Source organism: Lontra canadensis, unplaced genomic scaffold (genome assembly GCF_010015895.1).
Source record: "Lontra canadensis isolate GAN:19392208 unplaced genomic scaffold, GSC_riverotter_1.0 scaffold89, whole genome shotgun sequence".
Classification (NCBI taxonomy): domain Eukaryota; kingdom Metazoa; phylum Chordata; class Mammalia; order Carnivora; family Mustelidae; genus Lontra; species Lontra canadensis.
The window spans coordinates 7,971,137-7,987,852 of record NW_022631083.1 but is presented as its reverse complement, the minus strand read 5'-3'; the positions used below and the strand labels follow the sequence as shown (position 1 = coordinate 7,987,852).

The window sequence follows — 16,716 nt, the reverse complement described above, 5'->3', positions numbered from 1 at the left end:
TCTCCCTTAATTTCTTTCTGCAGATTAAGGCCTCAGCAATTCTAGCTCCTTTTCTTGCCCCACCCTGTTCCAAAGTCCCAGGTTCTCCAGGGTTTGAGACTGGTCAAACAGCCCTCTGTTTGGACCTCTTTCTCAGAAGGGATGGATGAAGGCAGGAGTGACAGGGAGGGAGCAGGCCGGCCCAGCTGGGTCTAGTCTGTCCTCCTATCCTCCCTGCTGAGGGAGGGACAACTTCCTTTCCTGCCAGGCCCTGTTTCTGATGGCAAGAAAGTGCCATCTTGGTGATGCTCCAATGTCACCCCACCTTTCCCTGGTTCCTTCTGTGAATTTCTAAGACTCCCTATTGGCCATCACCTGGGATATTATCACTTCCCTGGAGCCAGCCCATGGCTTCTGCCCTTTGGCTGACGATACCAAAGAGGCAGCTTCCAGACACAATCCCAGCCCCTGTGAGCACTCACATCCACAAAGCATAGATTTGGGGGATTTCCCTTCCTTAGTCCTGCACTGGTCTCAGGAAACATCTGACCCTTGTCCGTGACAAGTCCATGCCACCCTCAGAACTCTATACACATTTTGGGTCTCCAGCATTTGGAGTCATGTTCAATGGCTTTCTTAGTCACCACTCCCACAGACTATCAAAGTCCTGAGTGGTTTCCTTTTCCCAACATCAGTGCTGCTCAAGATGAGGACCCTAATAACATGGATGAGTGTGTAGGGTTTTTTTTAATTTATTTTTTGTGTTTGGTTTTGTTTGTTTTTTTTTTTTTTTAGACTCTACTTCTGAGTTGGCAAAGAACAGTCTAGCTTCCAACTTCCTCACTGGTCACAGTGAATCCTTCATATTTCCTGACTGAGAGGATCCCTCTGGCATTTCTCTAATGTTCATTTTGTCTGAATGCTTATATGTGTGCAGGCCATGACCACAGGGTGTATAGACCCAAGCCATCAGGCCGGGCCTTGCATTTCTGTTTCCATTCCCAGCATGCCAGTGTGCCCTTTCTCACTACGGATGAAGATACCTGAATACAGGAACTTTGTCTCATTCATCTTTGTATCCCCATTGCCTAGTAAAACTCAAACAAAGATTTGATAAAGCAATGACTGTATGCATGGGTGAAACACTGAACAAATACCAGAGGGTACTGGCAAAAGGATAATCAAAAGGGAAGTGAGACACACCCCAAGAAGGATGCCATCCCCTGCCAAGATGCGTGGTAGTTGGGCCATTGGACAGCTGGTTTACTGGGACAGTCTTCTGAAGGGATTGTCCCACAAAGCCCTCCATCCATGTCTGCTGGGAAGCACATGCCAGCAACACCAGAGTTAGGTGCCCCTGAGCCCTTGCCTGAAGAGAAATCCGGTTCCAAATCTTCTTGCTGGGCTGGTGCTCACTGAGATATGTGGAGAGCCACAGACTCGCTTCCTTGAGACCACTTCCTTTCCCCAGACTTCTGATTCCAGTTTCCATTCCTGTTTGTGGCCTGTCTCCAGGCTGGCGACTGGTGCACCCCTGGAGGAGGCCAGAAGGAGCTCTCCCACTAGCAGGGTGGAGGGAAGAAAAAGTGTCAATGGCTCCTGCTAAGGTTTCCCTGAGCAGCCTGGCAGGGGCTTTCAGAGGAAGGAACATGCCTCGGCATCCCTCTCTCTTATCTATTCCCTGAACCCCACAGTTCCTCAGGCAGCCTTCCCAGAGGCGTCAGCTCAACGTCTTCCTCAGCTTAGGAGCTATTTCCAGGTCTCTCTCATACCTGACTTCCCCTAGTGTGCCCTGGAGGGGTGACTCAGGCTGGGGTGTGAGGGGTTCAGAAGGCCCCCTCGCCCACCTCTACCCCTCACTCCCAGGGTTCCATACTGGATGCTTAACTCTCCACCATTAGAGGGGTGTTTCCTGGTCACTGAACTGATTACTGTTAAGCTGTTAATTTCTTTCTGGAAAGGATCCCTAGTTGCCACCCTCCAACCCCCACCTCATCTGGTTCTCTCCTCCTTTCCCTTGTTTTTGGGGCTCGGCTTCCATGAGGGAGAGTTGGAAGATGGGATGAGGGGACATAGACAATAGAAGGGCACTTTTGGGCTTTCTGTCCCCTCCTGTCTGTGCTCTGCTGGTCCCTTTACTCCCTGCCTCTGTGTGCCTCCCTCTCAGCAATGACTTGGGAAGGAAGAGGACACCTCCCAGGTCCCAAGCCACCCCCCACCAGCCCTGGTCAGTGCTCTGACCAGTGCCAGAGAGGCCTCTGCCCTTCATTCCCCCCTGTGCTGCCCCTGGACTTGGCCTTCCCTAGGCTCCCATCTTTCTGCCTCCCTTTTCCTCCCTCACCTACCCACCCTGCTCCTTTTGACTTCCCTTCATTTCCCCTCCCTTTTAGGGTCACTGTCCCATCTTGCCAAGAGTTTCTGCTTTATCTCTAACTTTCTCTGTCTCTTTCCCCCTCCCCGGCCAAACCCATCCCTGACACTTTGCCCTTGAGATTTTTTCCTTTCCTCCTGCGGAGTCATCTCTCGATGGTTCTCTTTCACAATAACTGGGGCTCAGGTGGGTCAGGGGTGGTTAGGGTCAGCAGGGGAGCAAGATTTAGCAGACCCAGCCCAGACAGCCTTGTTTCCCCAGCAGTCCCCACTTCCCTTTGCCTTTGCTATGCCTAAGGCCTGAGCTCAGTGTCAGCTGCCCGGACCATCATCCTCACTCACCTCCTAGTGCTAGCAAACCTGCTTCTGGTAGATGGCAGCCATCCGGTAATCTATCTCTATGTAACTGTATATATTTGTGTAAAGGAACAGTTTTTGGTTTTTTTTTTTTGGACCTATTAATTGAAGAGGGGTGTCTGTGCTGGTTCCCAGGCTACCCAGTTGTCTCTCTGAACCCTGGTTTTCCCCTAAGAGAGGTGGGAACCATGAGCATCCTCCCTTCAGGTCCAAGAACCTCTGCTTTCCTCAGGAGGGCAGGAGAGTGAGTGAGCCAGTGGAGGAGACCAGTGGCCTCTGGGGCTGCCAGCCCCTCCCCCATCTCCAGTGGCAGTTGCTTCCGTTGGGGTTTCCAGGGCCGCTTCTCAGGGCTCTAAGTGTGCTGCGACAGTTGGCCAGTTGAACGTCCACTTCTCCCATGCAGCTCCTGGATTTCGCAGAACTCTCTGGAAGTCGGGACTTCTAAAATAGCTCAATGCAGACCTTTTGTTCTGCCTAGGCTGCTCTGCTCCCACTGAGCTCAGGGAACTGCATCTGAAACTTGTTAGATCCCCGGCTTCTTGGGGGCCGTCTGGGTATCAGCGAAGGAAGGCTGCATGAGCTGTTCTGGGTGGGATTTCAGGGGCCTGGGAAAACTCTTGCCTTTGCCAAGTACTCCCTTCTTCCAGATGCCGTCCTAGCTCAGATAAGTGATGCCCCAGCATTAGAGTCCTTCCTGGGATGGAGAACAGGCTTCTATTGAACCACCATTCCTTTGTGGGAAAGACACACTCCAAGCGGCCAGCATTCTGTGTCCTTCAATGCAAGTTGTCAACACCCTCTTCAGACCAGCAGCTGGGGTAAAGCCATACTGGGGGTGGTAAAGGCAGAAAAATATGCTGTGTTCCTGAGCAGGTTGGGAGGGCAAGAGAAAGCATCTGAAAACACACCCCAGATTTCCTAAATGGGCCTGGCAGGATTCCAGCCCAGAGGTCTTACTTCCTCAAGTTAGCCAGGAGCCTCTTGTAAGGATAGGGGTACCCAGGCATGAGGTTGGCCCACAGAGCCCTGGCTCCAGGCAGGCTCCCTATATCGTAGGGATGTCCTGATGCCTCTGTTTTCTCCCCCATCATAGACCCTCCAAGCAACAGTTCCCAGAAGCCATGACATGTCCCTGCAGCTGGAAGGCCTTCCAGGGAGAGCTGTGGAGGCCTCCTGGGCCCAGTGTTGCCTATGGAGGAAGGAAGGTAGGTAGCAGAGCTGAGTCAGCCTCCCAAAAGCCAACCCTGAGTTTCGTTTCTTCCTCTCCTCTCCATTAACTGAATATGGAGGGCTGCTGCCTGGGATGGTGAGAGGAACAGCATGGGGCCAGGACAGAGAGGGGCCAGAGGAACAGCCTCACTTGTTTTTCCCTTTTCCTGCTGCTCTTAGGAATTAAAAATCAGAGGTGACTTTCTGAGGGAGACAGCCTCTCCCTGCCTGATCTGCTCCCTCTCTTCAGCCTCTGCCTTCTGGAATCTTGCCTTGGGCACTCCTTGTCCTAGGTGATCTCCATGACTTAGGTTTCTATTTCCATCTTTGATTATTCCTCTCGTTCTTTCGTCTCTTTTGGTGGAAGCCATGTCTCCTCAGCTTTTCCGTCAGTATGGGTCATGGGTGTGAGAATCCTGGTGCACATGGTCCACAGGGCAGCTGGATGGGCCTTGGCCAAACATCCCTGTACCCCAATGTGCTCTTCACTTAATCTTTTCCATGGGTGCCACAAAGTAAGTTCAGAAATCATTGTTCCACTAACTCACTTTCTTCCCCTCTGACATCTTTGAGTACTTTTCTGCTTCTTAGCCTCCTCTTTTTCTTTCGTTCACAGACAAAGATTGACCTTCAGGTCAATGAAGAAGCCAAAAGACTCGAAGGGGAGGGAGCCATCTGACTCCACACAAGTGCATAGCCCACTGACTCAGGTGACACTGAGGAGAAACACCTTGCTTCCCCCATACTACTGTCCCTGACGGTCAGGAATTCCCGACCTGATAGTACTCCCACACCAAAGTCCCTCCATTGGTCATTATGGAGGAGGCGAATAGTGTAGCACACCAGTCCCATTTCCTTTCCCCCTTGCCTTCGATTGGGAATGACCAGGAGTATCCAGATGGGACACCATCACTTGGACCCCTGGGGGAGGTTTCAGTCTAGGCTCCTCCCCAACTTTTGAGCTAGTCCCAAGGGAGCCCTTTAGTCCCCAGACTGTTGATGTGCAATGTTAGCCCTGCCATGTTTTCTCCATAATGTGTGCTCATGGCCAACCCCATTTCACATTTACTTGCTTTCCAATTCCAGGCTAAGGCTACATTCTCTTCAGTGTCGTGATGGCTCTTCCTCTTGTGCTCTTGGAGGGCAAGACACTGTTTCTCATGCATTTCTGGATCCCTGGTGCTTAGCTCAGAATTTGGCACGTGTGCTCAGCCCACACCATGTTGAATAAAAGTATTTCAAACTGGTGTGTACAAATGTCGAATTTCTTCTCTGAAGGCCAAGATAAGGGAGGTGGAAGAAATCTTGGTATCATCTGGTGTGCTTAGGAAGAAAGATGAAGGTATTGAGACAGTGGGACAGGGGGAAATGCATTCAGGTCAGGACTTCAGCACCTGATTTTCCTATTGGTGTGAGGGTGGTGGTGGGACTCAGTTCCACACATGGCCGATCTTGAGGGCACTTCTTGGGTCTCAGATTCAGGGACCATCGCCTTTACTGTGAGTAGCAGCTGTGGCGAAAACCCTGGAGAAAGGTAAATCCCATCAGACTCTGATCCAACAGGAATTTCTTGCTTTGCTGAGTTAAGGCTCAAGGCATTGTAGTGGAAATCGAACTGAGGATGCAAGGTATTTATCAACCCACTCACCATACACCCTCAAGTACTGCTATGCCATTTTGTGAAGAGAAAAAGGCTGTATTTCTAGTTATGGCTTTAAAAGCTAGACTCTGAAACTGTTTCCGGGCCTCCCGAGTGCACAGGTACCTAGGTGAGACTAAAATGTGGGGGAAACAGTCTGCAGTGAACGATGGTGTGTGTGCGTGTGCATGTGTGTGGTTTTTGCTGGTATATATCCGTATGTTGGGTTCAGGGCTCTCTAGACAAGTGTAGCCATGATATTGTTACATATGTTGTCTCCACTACTGGAGATGGCCAGGGCTGCTCTGTCTCGGTATAGCTCAACATAGCAGGGTTGGCAAAGGGGTAAAAAGCATGTCTAAGCAGAGAAGGAAATAACACGGTGGGTGACTGGCACCGAGGTCCACGAGGCCTATGGAGTCCGCTCTTTTGTACCTTCCCACTCCTGTCTTCCTCCTCTGTCCTCACTGCTGGTGCTGGAATTCAGACCATCATATCTCCTCTAAACCTTCCAAACCTACTCCCCCATCATTGCCCACAGTGACCCCAGACTCGCCTTTCTAGATCTTGAATTTGATCAAGTTATAAAGAAAAATTCCGTGGGGACTTTCCATTGCCCAACTCATTGGCCTGAAAGTCCCAATTTGCTCTCAGCTCATCTCCCCTCCTCTTTGGTTTCAGCTGCATAGGACAGCTCAGCATTCCACAAAGCCTACCTTGTGCTTTCCTGCTTCTATGTGCACCCTGCCCTCCCTCCCTCCCTCCACCTGGTGAGCTCCAGGTCAGCTGCCAGATCTCCTAGTCTCCCAGTTCCTGTGTAGAATGGTTAGTCTTATGTATCAACTTGGTTAGTTTTATCTATCAACTTGGTTAGTCTTATGTATCAACTTGGTTAGTCTTAAATATTAGCTTGGTAAGCTACAGTACCCAGTTTTTCACTTAAACACTAATCTATGTATTTCTGTGATGGTATTTTAGAAATGTTAATAGCTATCATTGGTTGATTTTAAGTAAAGATTATCTTTGATCATCTGGGTGACCTTATTCAACTGAGTGGCCTTATAAGAGGTCTTCAAGAGGAAGACAAAATTCCGCTTCAAGTCTGTAGCATCTACTTCTGCCTCAGAGTTTCCAGCTTGATGGTTTGCCCTAAATTTAGGATTTGCCCTGCCAGATTCCATAATCATGTCAGCCAATTCCCTGAAATAATTCTTCATCTCTATATCTATCAATCAATTTATCTACCTATCTATCATCTATATGTCTGTCTTACCAGTTCTATTTCTCTGGAGAAGACTGACTGATTGACTCTTACTTGTAAAATTGAGAAAGACATTGTCTGGATTCACTGGACACTTGATATATATAATTCTTAAAAGTGCTTTCTCTTTCATGCAGAGAAAGGGGCATGGTTTTCACTAGATGTCAAAATTAAAGTCTCAATAGACTACAAGTGAAGAGATCCTGCCTTGGCGGTCTTAGTAGCCTTCAGAAGTGTCCACTAGACCATACTCTCTAGATTAATGCTGGCAGAACTGGCAAAGGAAGCATGGATTTTGTGGCTAACATGGGTTTTGTGGCTAGCTCATAAAGTCAGGGGTGTCAGAAGTGCCACCATCCATCTCCCGACACCCCTGGTGCTAGAGTGCAGAATATATATTTTTAGAATGTTTTCTCTCATCCATAACTGGAGTTTTCTCCTTTTCAGAGTTGTGGAGGAATCCCTGGGTCTGAAGGTCCCAAATTATTGGGAGGACCCCTCAGGTCATTGTGACAGTCATTAGCTGAGGCAAACACTCTTTCTTCCATGCTATATCCCTAGGCATATGGCTCTGTAGTCCCTTAGATGCAGAGGGTGCTGTTGGTTTTTGTGCCATGTTTGGGGCTGGCCCTGTGCCTGGGCTCCAGCCTCACTGGTGAAACCCACGGCTTCCCTTCTCTGAGGGCTCCCCATCTCCACCACCATGCCTCACCCCTCTAAGTAAGGGCTATCACTTTTTTTTTTAAATCTCTTAACTGTCCAGAAAGTGCTTCTTTCTCCTTTTGATCAGTTAAGATAACCCCTCTCTTTCTTTCTATGAGATAAGGAAACATCATCTTTTCTACGAGGTTAGGCTTTTAAGAGAGTAAGAAGAGCTGCTGATTTTAAGTAGCTGTCTGCAAAAATCCCTCAAAGCAAGAAACCTCAAAGAGCCTGGAAAATCAAACACAACTTGCTTGTCCAATGAGGCTCACCTAGATAATTACCTGTCCGTCTGTCCACAAAAATATAACGTTCCAGAAAGACAGCTGTATAGAAATGCAGTGAGATCACGTGAACGCTTTTGTTCACTGATCTGCTTGTATTTTCTGAATGTTTTATAGTAACATGATAACTTGTGTAAAGTTAGAGACTCTTATTAAGGCAGAAGACAGTAACAGGGCCAAAAGCAATTTCTAAATTCAGAAAACTCAGGATCAAATCCCAGTTTGCGCTTTGCTTGCCCTATGACTCCCTAACTTCAATCAGACGTTTGTTTTCTGAATCAAATAAGCCAATGTTTGTAAAGTGTATGCTAGGATCTATTCCTACAAGACAGCATCAGAGCTCTTATCCATGCTAGACTGTGAGTTTGGTGGTAAGGCTAGGTTCCTCCATCCTTTACCTCCACCATCTAGAAGGACCTGGTTTTTGGAAGGCAACCCAGAACTTATTTGTTGAATGAATAACCAAATGAAGAACTTATTTCTCCCCACTTCTGGGCTCTAAAGCTGTTGTTATTCTAAAACACATCATTCTACTGAATGCCCTCACCTGGAACCCCAGCTCCCCTGTGAGTATGGATGCATATTTCTTTTAAAACACACTGGTTTTGGGGCACATGGGTGGCTCAGTCATTAAGCTTTTGGCTCAAGTCATGATCCCAGAGTTCTGGGATTGAGCCCTGCATTGGGCTCCCTGCTCAGCGGGAAGCCTGCTTCTCCCTCTCCCACTCCCCCTGCTTGTGTTCCCTCTTTTGGTGTGTTTCTCTCCATCAGATAAATAAAATCTTAAGAAAAAATAAAAATAAAACACTGGTTCTTCTTGGATTGTGTGACAAACTTCATGGAGAGGCTCAAAGAAGCTAGTGGAATTTTCCCATGCCACCTGTCATAAGCCCAACAATACACACGTTTCCCTTTCATTTTTCTGTTTTTATGACTTTCTCATTACCTGAACACACACACATTTCATCTCTAATTTCGAGTCATTGGAGAAGTTATTCATATATAAACCCGGGACCTGTAATTTGACATCTGTACTAAAGAGAGCCTGAGGTGTCAAAATCCACAGCTGGAAAGGTGACCACAACCCAAAACCCAACGCTACCTGGTATTCTGAAGCATGGCAGAGGGGTGCATTCAGCCTAGCATAATCACACACCCTGCTTTACAGATCTTGAAGTTGTGTTCCATTTATTGTGTATCGTAGACTCCTTATCTATTGTCCCATATAGAAGTTGCTATAATCTTACCAGATGAAGACAATGTGTATCTATTATCTCACAGTCTCTGTGGTCTGAAATGCAGGCATGGCTCAAGGTCTCATATGGTTATAGTAACAGTGTTGGCCATGGGCATGGCTACCAGGGAAGGTGTTGGCTGGAGCTGGGATACCTTTGGAGGTTCTCCTATAAAAAGATCCACCTCCAAGCTCCTGTGACATGGGAAGGATTCAGTTCCTTGCTCAGTGCTGTTGGCTGCCCTCAGTTTCTCACCCAATGGACCTCTCCATAAGAAGACTTACTCCATAAAAACCAGCAAGGGAGAGAGTCCATAGTCTGCAAGCAGGATGGAAGTTACAGTCCTATGTAGCATTATCATGAAGTTAACATCTCAACGTGTGCACTGTATTCTATTGGTTAGAAACAAGTCGCAGATCCTGTCCACACTTAAGGGGCCAAGATCACACAAGGGCATGCGTGCCATTAGATGGGATCATTAAAAACTAAGGGCCAACCAGCCCTAGTGCCCAAAGGGATTAATTCGAAATTCACATGTGGTCAAAAGAGTCCGTAAGAACTCACACTCTGATCTCAGCCAAGTCATTGGGATATGACATGATCAGCTGTATTTACCCCATTTCCATTTTCTCCTATGAGAATGTTCCTGAAAATATTGTCCTTGTCACCATTCAGCGCTCCTTTCTAAGGGTCCATGGGGCAACTATTTTGTCATTCATTTCTTAGAAAAACCTGACTTCCTGTGTAAACTGGAAGTTTTAATTTTTCTTCTAAAGTTAATGACAATTGATTCCTTTTCACATGATCTCCTGGAGGTTTTCCTGCAATAACTATGTCTTATAATTTTTTTTTTCTGCTTGTTTCCTTACCTGGATTACTTTTTCTTACACACATTTAATTAATTAATTTATTTTCTAATTATGTCATTCCAAATGTTCTAATTGGAAATCACCAAAATGAGGTGGAATCTGCCGCAAGTGGACAGGGTTTGGATAGCCTTCAATCTCAATGCTTAGCTTGTTCAACACATGATAGAACCAAATTCCTGAACCTCTCACGGTCCACTGAATAAACTAGGTGAGTATTCTGTATTTTACCTATTCTTTGTATAAATGAGAAATCTTACTAGAAAGACTTTTTAAAAAAATTAATTTATAGTATTTTGGAAAAAAATCATCAAAGTGTTTTCGATGTTAAGCCTGATTTGCTTAGTTGGTTTAGTTGAAACAGGTTTTGGAGAACAGGTACTAATTGGGCTCTTAATTAGAATGTGAAATACAGACAAGATCTAAAAATATAGCATTTATCTTCAAAAACTTATAAATGATGTATGTTAAGGGCCAGATAATAGGTGCTCCAAAGATGGATAATTACATTGCCCCACTCTTAAAGCTTTTGGAGAAGATCATGAAAATGCACCATGACATCATTTTAGGATCTTCAGCAGTGGATGCAAGACACCAGGGGACCATAACATCCACTTAATTATTGGTTTACAGTTAGTGAAACTCCCAGAGTCACAGAAAATAATGGTAGGAGGTCTTACCAAATCCAATACAGAGCTGGGCACATGTGTATCTCCTTACCAGGATTCTTAGACTGTCCTTTTAGACAGGCACTAATGAATAATAGAAATACAGCATTTCTTTCAATTCTGAATGATTGTGATAAACCATGATAGTATTAGCATTAGCCATACTTTGTCATCAATAAGAACCACTGACATTTTTATATCTCTTTATACTTGTAGATCTCTCCACATAGAGTTCACACTCATCACTATTTCAAATCAGTTATTATTAAGTCACTGGTAGTTATTAAATCCTTGGCTAACTCTTGTTATTTGATGTGTCAATAAAGAAACACATACTTGCTCTACTACACGTCAGAATTATATTTATAAAACTGTATTTGAATATAGTCAGTTTCCTCTATAATCCCATTTATTATTATTATTTTGTTGGTACTTGGAAGAGCATGCAGAGAAAGTGGCATGGTTTTTACCAGATGTCAAAGGGGTAAGGTTCAAGAATATTGAGAACTGTTTGAGGCTCAGACCAAGGACCAAGCCCTCAGATGTTCTCCTGGAGGTGATGGTCAGAGGGAGCGCTGGAATTCAGAGCAGCACAGCCTGCAGGCAAGACCATGGTTTTGTTTGTTTGTTTGTTTGTTTTTGTTTTTGTTTTTTTATTGGATCCTGTGAGAGAAAGGGACAGCTTTGGGAGGTAAAGGAGCTTAGAAAGGTTTACTGCTAGTCAGTTCTGGTGTTGAATACGGGCTCTGCTTTACGCCAAGTGGACCTCTTGTTTGGTTCCACAAAGTTCTCTCTTTCCTCCTGAGTTTTTAATTTAAAAACATTTCAAGCAAACATGAAGGTTACAAGAATAGAACAATGAATACATGCTTCGCTGGATTTCTGGATTATTAACATTTTACTTAATTTGTATGTGCTCTCTTTCTACGTAAAGTATACTAGTGGTTCATGTTCTCATGCCCCCAAATGTACCAATAATGTCATTATGTTGTGTTTGCCGCCCACCCACCCTGCCTGTCTTGAGTCCATGTGGGATTCTCTCACTCCACCCTTTTTCCTCAGTGCTGCCCTCCCACCCCAGAAGTCCCCCACTCCTCATTGTTCATGGTCTGATCATCAAGAATCCCCACAGATCACCTCCTCTGCCCATTCTCCAGCCATTCCCAACTGTCTGCCTGCACCCTTCCCTCTTGCCTCTGGAACTCACAATCCATCGACAGCAAAAACTCTCCATGTTCTCAATTTCTTCTCAACATGTTTGCTTTGTGGTTTGATCCAGATTCCAATCCATGATCATAAGTTGCCTACATCTTGAGTTTCCATTGATCAGTAAGTAGTTCTTAAACAATGGCCTTAGATCCTTGAGGCTTGGTCCCACATTTCTTAAAATGGGAATTTGTGACACTTAATAACTGCTATACAGGTGTGTATTAGACACTATTAAGGAAGTGTGAGCAACTACTGTGCTAATTTTTTAAAAAAGATTTTGTTTATTTGAGAGAAAGAAAGAGCAAGAGCAGGGAGAAGAACAGAGAGAGAAGCAGACTCCCCGCTGAGCAGGGAGCCTGACTTGGGACTCGATCCCAGGATCCCTGGATCATGACCTGAGCTGAAGGCAGATGCTTAACTGACTGAGCCACCCAGTTGCCCATACTATTCTACATTTTATGTAGGGAGTTGAAGGTGAGGTTCAAATTTCCTCTGTCATTTCATCTCCAGGGCTGTAGAACTCCAGCCACTTGGGTGGCTGAATGAGTAGACATCTTGAAATCTGCCAACAAGACAACGTCCCACGAGAGACTCCAGAATTAGAAGTCACTTCCTCCAGTAATGTGGATAGCACTGTGCAGCATTTCCCTAATCACAAAACAAAGATTTCAGCTGGGTATTTTCATTTGATTTAGGATTTGGAGGTCAGTACTCCCTTTTTCACATTTTCCGTTGTTGTAGAATCCAATTTGAATCCAGAGAAATAACAAACCCTGTTTTATTTCTGTAACTTTTTGAAGGGACCAACCCCCAAATCAGACCTCTAATTAATGGTTTACATAGATATTCATTGTTAGTTTGTCCCTCCCTTCCCCCCATTTCCATTCTCTTCTGTAAAAAAAGCCATCATTACACAAAATGTCTAGATATTTTATAGCATTTGCTCCATCCATTTATAATCATCAGTTCAGACCAATATTTCCTTCCAGTTTAGCCAGTTTTAAGTAGTGCTTCATCTTCGGATGACTATATCCACTATATTTGATACCAGAATCTTGATGGCCTAATATTTTGCTAAGGGGGCAGGAAGAGGGAAGGAAAGTAACATTTATGAAAGGACTTTAATGTGCCATCCCCGTTACATGCATTAGCATCTTTGCTCATTGCGACGATCTGCTGCACCTGTGCTATGGCCTGTTGTACAGACGACAAACATGGGACAGGGAGTTTGAGACACTGGCTGAAGACTGCAGGATTAGAAGCCATGCTGCTTGCCACAGCTCACTCTGTCCACCCTGCCATGCTGCCTTTTGGAAAATGATCACCGGCCGGGGCCTTCCCAGATTCTTTCTAAGCCTGAGCAAATAGTGTTTTATCCACTTCTCCACCAAGCCACTCACATTAATTACATTTACACAAACTGTAGGAAGCTTTTGTTCTGATAACACCTTTACTGTAATCCGATAATGTCCAGTACATGGGTTTTATCCTTACTTTGGTCTCAGTTCATTTCATCGAACAGAGGGATGACCCCAAGAAAATGAGGGATCTCCAGGGAGAAATTCTTAAGATAAAATTAAAAGACACAAGGAAACTCTTAAATATTGCCAGCATTTATAATTTATAATTGCCATGTTTATTCAATATTGGAAAAGTGCAAAAGGTGATCTTCGTGAAAGATTGCAATTTTTTTGACCCCATCTCCACCAAATAAAATATATGGTGTGTATAAAATTAATCTCATATAATTAAACAGTATTAACAAAACCAAAAAGGCTTTTAAACCTGCATTAATCATCTTTTTAGAAGAAAATAAGCAAGATTTCTCTCTTGTTACGTTGTTACCTTCTAATTAATAGGATGAATCAAATTTCCCTGTTTCTTTAGATTTGCATGAGCTTAAAATACTCTTTTATCTACATGAGGTAGAATGTCAAAACTGGCTTTTGGATTATTTTAAAGCTTGGTAAGATCACAAGGCTTTCCTGAAAATATGTCCTATCTTGACAATGCATTAAACCTTAAGAAAAGTTTAATTAACAAATGTCAGAATGTGTTTCTTCTAAAAAAGTGATATATTAACAATTTGTTCCTATCTCCTGGGTCTACCAACATCTTAACCCTTAAAGAAAAAAAGTCATACTTCACATCTTCATATGATTTATGCTAACTAAAATTTGATGTTTTTAAATTAAAGTATGTATAACCTAATACAAAAGAAATTGAAGTATCTTACTGCTTCAGCTCACTTTTAGATGTACATTATCATTAATTTACAGACTATCTGTTTACCTAGATTATATCATTAGACACTGATTCTAATTGCAGGTTTTTTTACAGACCAGCCGTGGTTACAGAACTAGTTCAAGATATTGTATAAAATCTCTGGACCTAATCTTTATCTCTGGAAAAAATGAGAGTATTTGTACCTCCTTATCCACCACATGTATGTTTTTGGACAAAACAGATGAGAAAGGATGTGTACCTAGGGCATACTTCAGTGACTCTAAGGGATCACACTGAAGGTTTACTTTTGTTTGTTTAGCTTGTATCTTTTTTTCCAAATAATGTGCATGTGCAAAAAAGAAGAGAAACAAGGAAAAATTAGCAAAAAGTGTGAATTAGTCATATCTTAATGTTGTATCTAGTCTTATGTCATGTTATCTTTAACATTTTTTGGTTTCCCTCTAGTCTGTTCTCTCTGCTCATATAGAAATAGATTCAGCTTTCAATGGTTATAGTTCATGTATCAAATTTACTTAACTGAATCCCTATTATATACCCTGTAAATTTCACTGCTATAAGTAACGATACAGTGATAATCTATGTAAAGATACCTTTAGACACATCTCTGATTATTTCCTTAAGATCGTGTCTTAAAAGTGAAATTGCTGAAAGGACATAGATTTTCTTTTCTTTTTTTTTCTTCCTTTTTCTTTTTACTTTTTTCTTTCTTTCTTTCTTCTTTTATTTTCTTTCTTTTTTTTTTTTTTTTAGGATTTTACTACATATTTCAAAATTGCCCTCAAGAAAGATTTTTCCAATTTACGCTATCACTAGCAAGGGACGAGAGTGCCGGTCCCCTCCACACCTTTGTCAACACCAAGTATTTGCATCATTTTCAATCTTAACAAGACATCGTTGTTATTATTACATATTTTTCAGAATCCCTGGTAGTGTTCTCCTTTGTTTTTCTTTTTCTTTTTTCTTTTTTTTTTCCTTTGTCCTTTCTCACTTGGTGAGAAAAAGCAGGTTGTGAAACAGAAAAGTGTCACTCTTTGAACTAGAATTCCTTTCTCTAGAGGCTCAAAAAGCTATTTCATAAAGAAATGTTCAAGCTCTATAATTTTAAGCATCCCAATCACCACTGGCCTCTTGTAGGCCTCAGGCCCTACAAGGGTGTCTGGGCAGCCTAAGGAGAACATTAATCTGAGCGGCGTTTGCTTTTTATTCCCTTTGGCGACCCTTGCCTTTGGGATGTCTTTGAGATGTTTGATGCTTTTTGTAGCTAGAATTATTGATCAGGGGAGCAAAAGGGAGTGCTAGCTGTGGCCAGAAGAGGGACTTTTACCTGAGCTTGCAGTCAGTGCCAAAGGGGTCGGGGGCAAACCTGGTCTCAAAGGAAAAACTCAGCCAGATAATCAGGACCACCTGGGATTGAGTGAATTAAAGGAGAGTATTATAAGACATGTTTGGAGTCCTGGCGGGGGAGGGGGCGGTTTGATTTTTCAGTCTATCCTGTTCAATTTTAAGTACAACAAAAGACATTTGTTAGAATGTATTGGAAACAAGTCCTCTAAGACCACTATAGTAACCAGTAATGTAGTTCACATTTGTCCAGGTCTTCTCCTCCTGGGAATATGGTAGGACTGAACTTGGAGTCTTGGGGTTGGAGGGCGCCATGTGACCACTGACCCACTGGTTATGGGAAAAGGTGACATGAATCACCTCCAGGCTGGAACATATAGTCATCTGGATGTGACCTTCCAGCTTCCTTTCCTTCTCCCACAGGGACAAGGAGCTCTTCGAGTCTTCAATGGGAGACAACATGGAGCAGAACCTTCAGACAGAAAGTAGAAACCAACTGGTATTGCTTTGAGACACTGAGATTTTGGGGTAATTGTTGGTATTGGGGTAATGGCTTATTACTGGGGTGCCCGGGAGGCTCAGTCAGTTTAGCGTCTGCCTTCAGCTCGGGTAATGATCCCAGAGTCCTAGGATAGGGCCCTGTGTGAGGCTTCCAGCTCAGCAGGGAGCCCGTTTCTCCCTCTCCCTCAGACCCTCCCACAGCTTGTGTGCTCATGGTCTCTTTCTCAAATAAATAAAGAAACAAATAATATCTTGTAAAAAAAATAGTGGTTTGTTGCTACAGCATAACCTAGCCCACCCTAACTGGTCTGTGTTGAAGGATTTTTCTCCTAATGATTTATTTATTTTTTTTAAAGATTTTTATTTATTTATTTGACAGACAGAGATCACAAGGAGGCAGAGAGACAGGCAGAGAGAGAAGGGGAAGCAGGCTCCCTGCTGGGCAGAGAGACTGATGCAGGGCTCGATCCCAGGACCCCAAGCTCATGACCTGAGCCGAAGGCAGAGGCTTAACCCACTGAGCCACCCAGGCGCCCCTCTCCTAATGATTTAATGATGACTATAAACCTTATAAAAATAAAAGTTGTCATTGATTATAGGAGGAATTGCGTTTTTAATGAAAGAAACATAAAAGGCATCTTTAAAAGCTGAAATTGTTGAAGCAGTTCCCATCTTTTATTGTCACTAGCAGCTTTTATACCAATATCGTCTACCCAAAATAAAATTTGTTGTCAATTATAAAGTGAAAGAGAAAGAGTGGTAACATGCATTGAGGACCTGTTATGTGCCAGATACAGTGCTACGTAAGGTATCTGTTTTCTTTTACTTAGGGCAGCCTAATAACCATG

At 43.9% G+C, this 16,716-nt stretch overlaps 2 long non-coding RNA genes across 2 annotated transcripts; both read left to right on the top strand.

Annotated features, from left to right (window-relative positions):
• The first annotated feature begins 3,436 nt into the window (after window positions 1-3,436).
• On the top strand, window positions 3,437-4,559 carry LOC116854279. Its single transcript, XR_004380123.1, has 3 exons — window positions 3,437-3,524; window positions 3,800-3,911; window positions 4,532-4,559. It is a non-coding gene; the product is annotated as an uncharacterized LOC116854279 (long non-coding RNA).
• Window positions 4,560-4,573: 14 nt separating this feature from the next.
• Window positions 4,574-5,168, top strand: LOC116854278. The gene is made up of 2 exons (XR_004380122.1): window positions 4,574-4,625; window positions 5,002-5,168. It is a non-coding gene; the product is annotated as an uncharacterized LOC116854278 (long non-coding RNA).
• The last annotated feature ends 11,548 nt before the right edge of the window (window positions 5,169-16,716 follow it).